The sequence below is a fragment of the Alligator mississippiensis genome, chromosome 8, assembly GCF_030867095.1.
Source record: "Alligator mississippiensis isolate rAllMis1 chromosome 8, rAllMis1, whole genome shotgun sequence".
NCBI classification, from domain to species: domain Eukaryota; kingdom Metazoa; phylum Chordata; order Crocodylia; family Alligatoridae; genus Alligator; species Alligator mississippiensis.
In genome coordinates this window covers 12,501-22,557 of record NC_081831.1, presented here as the reverse complement: position 1 = coordinate 22,557, position 10,057 = coordinate 12,501, and positions in this window count along the sequence as shown.

Below are 10,057 nucleotides of genomic sequence, written 5' to 3'. Positions count from 1 at the left end.
TGGCTGTTTGCTCACCTCCTGTCTACTGAGCTTTTTGTATGTAACATGTAGAGGAACTTGTGGGCCAGCCTGGAAAAATAAAATAAAGGAGAAATGGTTTTGGCACCTGCTGCATTGAGTTTATTTACTTTTTGTATTTATTACTTTTCTCGTGGGGGGCAGGGGCAGGGCTGGGTGCTCGTGTCCTGTGCGCGGCCAGGGGGGTCGCACGGGTCCGGGCAGGGGCGCTCCCCGTGGCTGGGCCCTGGGTCCTCGAGGGGGGGGAGGGGTCGTGGGCCGAAGCGGGCCCTGTGGCCGAGGGCGGAGGCTGTGTTGCCGGTGCTCGCCCCGGTCCATCCCGGCTGCTCCCTCCCCGCCGTCCGGGTTTTCCGGGCGCTGCGAGAAGAGCGCGGATTCCTGCGCATGGCTGCATGGGGCTGGGGGGGGGTGTCACGTGACTCGGCCACATGCAAGCGGGCGGCGGTGGGGAGCGGCTCCGTGCGGTAAGTTTGGGTGGGGGGGAAGTGAGGCCCCCCCCCCCCGGTGGGTGCGGCGGCGGGGCCGGAAGCTGCGCGGGGCGCGTGGGGAGAGCCCCGGGGCCGGGGCGGGAGCAGATCGCGGCTCCGCGCGTGTCCCGCCCCGGCTCGTGGCCACTCGCTGTGCAGTGGGGGGAGACCCGGGGTCGCCGGTGGCCCCGCGCGTCTCCCGTGCTGCGCAGGTGACGGTCGTGCAGGCTGCTGGGGGCGCTCCCGGCGGCCGGAGCATCCGGCTCCACTTGCTTCGCTCTCCCGGCGGGTCCCGGCCGTGGGGGGGGGGCGTGCAGCGGGTCGCGGAGCCCCGAGCTGACTGGCGCCCCCGGGCTCTGTTTCGGATCTCCTGTCCCGGGTGTGGTGCAGGGTGGGGAGCAGTGCACTTGCAGCTGCCAGCCTGCATCTGTGCCTGCCTGGCTTATACATGCGGGGGTCTTGTGCCCCGTGCTGTGCTTGGGAGTCCCCCCTTGCCCATCGAGCTGCCTGGGGCTCTGTTCTGCTCCCTGTCCCCGCCCTTTGGCTGCACATTTTTGCCTCGGATCCCATGCATGCCTGCCTGCAGCCTTGTCTGATACTTTCCCTCTGGTGGGGCCTGAATGCTGGTGTGTGTGTGTGTGTGCACGCGTGCTTGTGTGTGTGTGCGCGTGCTTGTGTGCGTGCATGCACATGCATGGGCTGTTGTCCCCAAAGGACAGTGAGTTCATGCCTGGTGCGCTTGTGGCAGTAAAGACAGAGGGGTGAAGGATCCAACTTAATCTTTATTTCTGCACAGAAAGCAGAGCTTGGCAATCGTTTGCAAAGGAAGCACACCCACCCAAGTGGGTATCAGCCTTATATACTAGCCTTACACACTGTACAGTCACTAGAGGTTGCCTCTTTTGGTCCATGCGCACTTCGCCCCCTAGGTACAGACTACCCCTAGCCAGCTGAACTGGGCTTCCTAATAGGTAATTTGCTCATGTAGCACCTGGTATTCAGGCAGCCTAGCAAGCAACCCCCCTTTCCAACTCCCAGCAAGTAACCCCCCTTCCAACTTTCCCCGGACTTTGTTGATACAGCTTTTCCTACTAGGAGGCCAGCAATTAGCAACTAAGCAACAAGCGATCTCCCCCTGCCTAAACAACCTACTCTATGCCCTTGGTTAGATAGATACTTTTTCAAAAGATACAAAGCTGTTCCCGAAGTAGAAAATGGATAGTGAAAGTTCAGGGGTGCTTCTCAGGGCTGCCCGAAGGAACGTGCAGGGAGCTGAAAACCTGGGTCCTGGCATATTGCAGTTTAATAAAACACAGCTCTGGTTTGTTTGGCTTGTTTGACACTGGACCGAGCACCGGACACCACAGAGACCGACGGCGAAGGTCATATATTTGCACTTGCTTGCCCCGCTTCTGTTCTGTTACCCAACCTGTCCCTGCTGCCCCCCACCAGTTGCCCCCTTTGTCCTGCTGCTTGCCTTGACCTGTGAACTTGGCCGGTTTTGGCTGCTTTATTTTTCGCACTAAGCAGCTAGCCTGTGGCCTGTCCATAACGTGTGCCTTTTTAAGGCCCGTTTATTTTATCCCTGTAACCCTCTGCAATGCCCTTTAACACCCTGCCCCTTGTCCCTTTCACTCCTTGTTCCTTAGTGGCAGTGTCCCTTGGCTCTGTAAAGTGGAAGAGCTGTTTAACCACCAAGGCCTTTACCTTCCCTGCTGTTTAACTGCAAGGTCCCTGCAGCCCGCACTTGTTCTGCCTCAAGCTACCTGTATCTGCTGTCAAGCCCCCTGCTGCCTTAACCTGCCTCTTGCCCCTGCAAGCCCCCATCTTTGCCCCTCAAGCCCGCTGCAGGCCCCTGCATCTCCTCTCAAGCCCCTGCTGCCTTAAGCTGTGTCTGGGCCCCCTGAACGTCCCTGCATCCCTCACTTTTTTTGCCTCAAGGTTGCTGCATCCCCCCTTGTGTACCCTCTAGCCCCCTGCACCCCCCCTCTTTGCTCTTCCAGCCTCCTGAAGTCCCCTCAAGTTTGCTGCTGCCTTAACTCCGCTCTGGCTCCCTCAAGCTCCCTGCATTCCTCCTGTTTGCCTGTCATGTCCCCTGCATCCCCTGTCTTTCCTCTTGAAGCCTTGTGCATGCCCTGTCAAGCCCCCTGCTCTCTTAAATTGTGCTCTGGGTCCCTCAAGGTTCCTACATTTCTCTGCCTTTGCCCCTCAAGCCCGCTGCATCCCCTCTTTTTGCCTCTCAAGTGCCCTACATGTCCTGTCAAGACCCCTGCTGCTGCTACCCTCCTCTTGTGCCCTCAAGGTCCTTGTGTCCCCCCTGTTTCCTTGTCAAGCTCTATGCATCCCCTGTATTTACCCCTTGAGCTCCCTACATCCCTTGTCTTTGCTCTTCCAGCCCCCTGCATCTCCCAGTGTTTGTGGCTCACGCTCCATGTATCCTGTCTCTTTGCCCCTGAAGCTTCCTGCTGCCTTAAGGTCTGTCTGGCCCCCTCAAGCCACGTGTATCCGCCCTTCTGTGTTCCTCAAGCCTCCTGCAGGCCCCTGTATCCCCTGTCAAGGCCCTGGTGCTTTAATGTGTGTGTGGTCCCTCTCAAGGTCCCTGCATCTCCCACTTTTTCTGCCTCAAGCTCGTTGCATTCCCCTTTGTGGCCCCTCAAGCTGCCTGCAGCGTTGTCTTTGCTTCTCCAGCCTCCTGTATGTGCCCTCAAGCCCCCCCGGGTCTTAAGTGCCCTCTGGCCCCCTGAAGCTCCCTGGATTGCCTGTGTTTTCCCGTCAAGCCTCGTGCATGCCGTGTCAAGCACTGTGCTGCCTTAAGCCCTGTCTGGCCCCCTCAGGGTCCCTGGATTGCCCCCCCCCCCGGTTTCTGCCTGAAGCTTCCTGCATCGCTCCTTGTGTTGTTAACCTTGCTTCACCTGTCCTCTTTGCTCCTCCATCCTCCTGCATGTCCCCTCAAGCTCGCTGCTGCCTTGATCCCCCTGTAGGCCTGTCAAACTCCCTGCACACCCCCTGTTTCTGCATTATACTCTGTGCATCGCCCCTTGCGTCCCCTGAAGCTCCCTGCACCCCCCCTGTTTGCTTGTCAAGTGTGCTGTTTGTCCCCTCACGCGTCCTTCTGCCTTAATCCCCCTCTGGCTCTGGCAAGTGCCCTGGATTCCCCCTCTGGGTTTGTGAAGCACCATGCATCCACATTTGTGTTCCCTCAAGGTTTCTGCATTCCCTTTTTGCTCCCCCAGCCCCCTGCATGTCCCCTCAAGCGTCGTGCTGCCTTAACTGCCCTGTGCATCCCCGCTGCTTTCCCTCCAAGCCCTGTGCGTTGTTCCTCTTTGCTCCTCCAGCCCTGTGCATGTCTCGCCAAGCCCCGTGCTGCCTTAACAAGCTTCCGGCCCTCTTAGGGTTCCTGCATCCTCCCGTTTTCCCCTCAAGCCCTGTGCATCCCTGCTCTTTGCCCTTCAAGCTGCTTGCATGTCCCCTGAAGCCCCCTGCTGGTTTAACACCCTCTGGCCCTCTCAAGGTTCCTAAATCCTGCTGTTTGCCCCTCAAGCCCCCTGCATCTGTCCCTCTTTCCTGTTTAGGCCCGTGCATGTTCACTCAACCCCCTGCTGCCTTAATGTCCTCCTCTCTGGGGCTCTCAAGGTCTCGTCAACCATTCGCCTGTGTTTCTGCCTGAAGTTGCCTGCATCCCGCCCCCCCCCCCCCCTTTACCTTTCCCTTTCCCTTTCCCTCTCAACCTGCTTGTATTCCTCCTTCATCACCCCTCAAGTGTCCTGGTGTGTTAACCCCTCTCTGGTCTCCTGAAGCTCCGTGTATCTCATTGTCTTTGGTGCTGAAGCCCTCTGCATCCCCCATCCTTGCCCTTGAAGGCTGCTGTATGTTTCCTGTTCCCCCCTGAAGGTCCCTGCATCCCCCCTCTTCCCCCCTGAAGGTGCCGGCATCTCCTCCCATGTCCTGTCAAGTGCCCTGCGCACTTCCCCACTTTGCTCCCTCAGCCTCCTGCATGTCCCCTCAAGCAGTGTGGTGCCTTAACGTGCCTCTGGCTCCCTCAAGGTCCCTGCATCCTCTTCTGTTTCTCTCTCCAAGCTCGCTGCATTTCTTTTTCTTTTGTTTTCTTTCTATTCTCTTTTCTCTTTTGTTTCTTTTCTTTTTTCTTTTATTTTTCTTTTTTCTTTTCTTTGATTTATTTTTGTTTTCTTTTCTTTCCTTTATTTCTTTTCTTTTCTTTTCTTTTCTTTTCTTTTCTTTTCTTTTCTTTTCTTTTCTTTGTCTTTGGTGCTGAAGCCCCCTGCATCCCCCATCCTTGCCCTTGAAGGCTCCTGGATGTTCCCTGTGACCCCTGGAAGGTTCCTGCACCTGCCGTATTCCCCCTGAAGGTCCCTGCATCCCCCCTCTTCCCCCCTGAAGGTGCCGGCATCTCCTCTCATGTCCTGTGAAGCCCACTGTGCACTTCCCCCCTTGGCTCGCTCAGCCTCCTGGATGTCCCCTCAAGCAGTGTGGTGCTTTAACGTGCCTCTGGCCCCCTTAAGGTCCCTGCATCCTCTTGTGTTTCTCCAAGCTCCCTGCATTTCTTTTTCTTTTCTTTCTTTTCTTTCTGTTATTTTTTCTTTTGTTTCTTTTCTTTTTTGTTTTTTCTTTTCTTTTCTTTCCTTTTCTTTCCTTTATTTCTTTTTCTTTTCTTTGTTCTCTTTTTTCTTTTCTTTTTCTTTTCTTTCTTTACTTTTCTATTCTTTTTTCTTTTCTTTTCTTTCTTCTTTTCTTTTTCTTTCCTTTTTTTTCTTTTCTTTTCCTTTTCTTTGTTTTCTTTTCTTTCTTGTACTTTTCTTTTATTTCTTTTTCTTTCTTTCCTTTTCTTTTTGCTTTCTTTTTTCTTTTCTTTTCTTTTCATTGTCTTTGGTGCTGAAGCCCCCTGCATCCCCCGTCCTTGCCGTTGAAGGCTCCTGCATGTTCCCTGTGACCCCTGAAGGTCCCTGCATCTCCCCTCTTCCCCCTTGAAGGTGCCAGCATCTGCTCTCATGTCCTGTCAAGCCCCCTGTGCACTTTCCCCCTTGGCTCCTTGAGCCTCTTGGATGTCCCCTCAAGCAGTGTGGTGCCTTAACGTGCCTCTGGCCCCCTCAAGGTCCCTGCATCCTCTTTTGTTTCTCTCTTCAAGCTCCCTGCATTTCTTTTTCTTTTTTTTTCTTTTCTTTCTTTTTTTTATTTCTTTTTCTTTTCTTTTGTTTCTATTCTCTTGTTTTTTCTTTTCTTTTTTCTCTTTTCTTTTCTTTGTTTTCTTTTACTTTTCTTTTATTCTTTTCTGCTTTTTGTTTTTTTCTTTTCTTTTCTTTTTTTGTTTTATTTCTTTTTTTGTTTTCTTTTGCTTTCTCTTCTTTTACTTTATCTTTTCTTTTGTTTTCTTTTTTCTTTTGTCTTTTTTCTTTTCTTTTATTTTCTTTTTCTTTTCTTTTTTCTTTTCTTTTTTTCTTCTTTTTTCCTTTTTCTTTTATTTTATTTTTTGTCTTTTCTTTTCTTTTTCCTCTTTTCTTTTTTACTCATTTCTTTTTATTTCCTTTTCTTTATTTTCTGTTCTTTTTCTCTTTTTCTTTACTTTTCTTTGTTTTTCTTTACTTTTCTTTTTTCTTTACTTTTTTCTTTTTCTTTTTGTTTCTTTCTTTTTTCTTTTTTTCTCTTTTGTTTCTTTCCTTTTTTCTTTTTTTTTCTTTTCTTTCCTTGATTTCTTTTTCTTTCTTTTCTTTTGTTTTCTTTCTGATCTGTTATTTTCTGTTTTCTTTCTTTTTTTCTTTTCTTTGTTTTTGTTTTCTTTCCTTTACTTTTTTCTTTTCTTTCTTTCTTTCTTTTTTTCTTTTCTTTTCTTTTTTCTTTTGTTTTATTTCTTTTTCTTTCTTTTCTTCTTTTTTCTTCTTTCTTTTCCTCTTTTTTCTTTTCTTTTCTTTTTCTTTTCTTTCTTTTTTTATTTCTTTTCTTTTTCTTTTCTTTTGTTTATCTTTCATTTCTTTTTCTTTTCTTTCTTTTGTTTTTTTTTTTTTCAGAATATAATAGAATAGGGATAGTGGCGAATGTCTCTCTTCCCGTGGCCTGGCCCCGGGGGTGGCGGGAGAGCCTGCTGCCCCTTTGGTCACGCCCTAGCCTAGCAGATCAGATGGGGAAGTTAGCGAGATGGAGATCCAGCTCTCTGAGTTTCGCAAGAGACGTCGTGAGCGGGATGGCCGCTCTCCCCCCCCCAAGAAGACAGGGAATGTGCTCATGGACATGGTCCTTGCCTCGGACGACGAGAGGCGGGTGATGTGCGTGGACGTTGAGGGTGTTGACACTGTAGTTGTGGGCAAACTCACACACTGGGGTGCAACCACGCTGCTCTTCTGTAGGCAACATCCACCCCAAGCTGGCGGAGCCCCTCTGGGTCCCTCTTGACTATGGGGGACTGCTGACCTTGCTGAAGCTAACTATGGGGCAGAAGAACGTAGCTGGGCGCATTACCGAGTGGTGTGTGGACCCCAAAGTGTTTGTCAAGGTTGGCAGGGGAACAGTCAAGCTCATGCAGTAGGATCGCGGCAGACGACAGATGGCCTACCGTTTGGACAAGCTTGGCTAGAGGGTGAGAGTGGAGTGGGGCCTGGGCATGTTGCTTGACTAGAGTAGGGCACGGTAGTCCTTCCCTGACCTGTCTGTATTGCCTTGCTCTGCTCTTGGGTGTTTGCTCTTCCACCCGCACTTTGCTTTGGTCTTCCTCTCGCACACCCACACCCACGGTAGCCACAACCATTTGCACCATCAACATCAACGGCTGTCGAGACTCGGTGAAGCGCGAGGCCGTCCTGGAGCTCCTGCGACAGAAGAGGCTGGCTGTCGGCTTCGTAGAAGCGACGTACTCTGACAGCTTCAACCAGGCGGCCTGGTGGGCTCCCTGGCGAGGAGAGGTGTTCCTGAGCCATAGCACCAACCTGAGCACTGGGGTCGCGACACTCTTATCACCGCAGATGGAGCTTGACACAGCGGTTCCGCAGGAGGTTGTCCCCGGCCGCCTGCTGAGTGTCCGCGTCACCCTCGCACAGCACCGCCTGCTGCTCGTCAACATCTACACGGGCTCCGATGGCTAGCAGAGAGTTGCTTTCTGCGAGACCTTGGCTGCCCTCCTGCGCGATACTAGCGAGGATGATGACCTGCTCCTCCTCGGTGGGGATTTCAACTGCACCCCTGCTCTGTGCCTTGACCTTACAGGGCCTGAGCCGCACCTGCCTTCCGCTCGCAAGCTGCAAGCTGTCCTGGAGGGGGCAGACCTCATGGACGTCTGGCGAGCCTTGCATCCTGATGAGTGCCAGTACACCTAGGTCAAGATGGGTACGGGTGGTCTCACCATAGCTTGCCTTTATCGACTTTATATCACCAGACACCACCTACCACTTCTGCGTAGCAGCCGCATCGCTCCCTCTGGTCTATCAGAGCATGGCCTGGGCTTCAGCGAACTGAGCCTGCCGGGGAGAGCCTGTGCACGGGTACCGTATTGGTGTTTGAAAGTCAGCCTGCTTCAGGACTCTTATTTCCGGGACTGCTTTGCCCACGTTTGGCGGAGGTGGGAGGCTGCGAGACTGAGCCACTTCTCCTGGAAGCTGTGGTGGGATGTGGGCAAGGTACAGATCCGAGCCTTCTGCCAGCAATACACCCAGCTGGTTGCAAATGAGACGCGCCGCCGTGTCCGGGAGTTGGAGGAGGACATGGCGGAGCTCGAGGCTGCTCTGCTGGCCGCTGGCAGTGAGGCAGCACTGAGCGAGAGCCTCCAGCTCTGCAGGAAATGCCTGCACGACTTGGCGGACAGCGTGGCCCGTGATGCAAGGGTTTGTGCCAACTGCCAGGAGCTGGTGGGAAGTGATGTCCCGAGTCGCTGCTTTTTCAATTTGGAGCGGCGGAGAGCAGCAAGCAAAGTCTGGGATCATCTCAAGACTCCTGAGGGCCGGGTCATTACAGAGCCGGGCGAAATACGCGAACGTGATGTTGCGTTTTGTTGTGACCTGTTCACGGCCGAGCCGTCGTGCCCCGAGGCCACGCAGGAACTGCACGAGGGCCTACTGTGTGTCGATGGCCTGGAGGCTGGTGAGCTTGAGCGGGAATTGTCGCTGGAAGAGCTGCCGGCTGGCACGGGCGGCCTCGCCTCCGGGAAAGCGCCGGGCCTTGACGGGATGCCTGCCGAGTTTTACAAGACCTTCTGGCCTCTTCTCGGTCCCAGCATGCTGCGCGTTTTCCAGGAGAGCCTCGCCGAGAAGGTCTTCCTGATGACTTGCCGCCGTGCGGTGCTGACCTTGCTGCCTAAGAAGGGAGATCTGGTCTACATGAAGAACTGGTGGTCGGTATCCCTGCTGTGTGCGGACTATAAGATTGTGGCCAAAGTGCTGGCCACCCGCCTCCGTGCGGTCATGGCCTCTCTCACCGGGCCCGAGCAGAGGTATTGTGTGCTGGGTAGGATCATTCAGGAGAACCTGTTCCTGCTGCGGGATCTACTCATGGCTAGCGAGTTGTTTGGCCTTGACGTCAGCCTCCTCTCTGTAAACCAGGAGAAGGCCTTTGACCGTGTGGGCAACGTTTATCTTTTCCGGACAGTGGAGGCCTTTGGTTTTGGGCCCCTCTTCACCGGGACCCTCTGGGTCTTGCACTGAGACATTTCCAGCCTGCTCAAGGTGAACGGGGTGCTTTGCGCTCCGTTCCCCACGCGCAGGGGCATTTGCCAGGGCTGTCCACTGTTGGGCATGGTGTATGCCGTGGCCATCGAGCTGGTGCTAGACATGCTGCGCCGCCGCTTGAGTGATATGGCCCTGCCATTGGCCACGGGCCCATCCGCTGGCCGTCGTCTCTGGCTGTCGGCCTATGTGGATGACGTGACCGTCTTCCTCAACACCCAGGAAGACGTGCAGGCTCTGGCAGATTGCCAGCGGGCCTATGAGCGTGTTTCCTCCGCCCGCATCAACTGGGGCAAAAGCGATACTCTGCTGCTTGGCGCATGAAGTGGCATGCCTCTCTGAGACTTGCCTGGGGGCCTTGTCTGGTGCTGAGAGGGCATCAAGGTCTTGGGCGTGTTCTTGGGGCTGATGCTCTTCATGGCGCGCAGCTGGGACGGCCTTGAGGAGGGAGTGGAGGCCCGCCTGCAGCGGTGGCGCTGGCGTCTGCCCATCCTTTCCTACCGGGAGCGCGTCCTTGTTATCAACAAGCTGGAGGTGGTGGCCCTGTGGCACCGCTGCGCGGTGGTGGACCCTCCGCTGGAGTTACTGGATAGACTGCAGGGACTCCTGGTGGATTTCCTGTGGGACGGATGCCACTGGCTGGCACGAGCTGCCCTGTACCTGCCGAGCGGCGAGGGGGGCCAGGGCCTGATCGATCTGGCCAGCAGGGTGGCCGCCTATCGGCTGCAGGCCCTTCAGTGGCTCGTGTACACCGAAGGCCACCTCTCGTGGGTACAGCTGGTGTGTCGATTCCTGTGGTGAGTGGGGGGCGTCGGCTTTGAGTGGGAGCTGTTTGAACTGGACCTCACCTTTCTGAACAGGGTGGTTCTTCTCCCGTTCTACCGCAGTATGGTGCGGGCCTGGCGGGCGGCC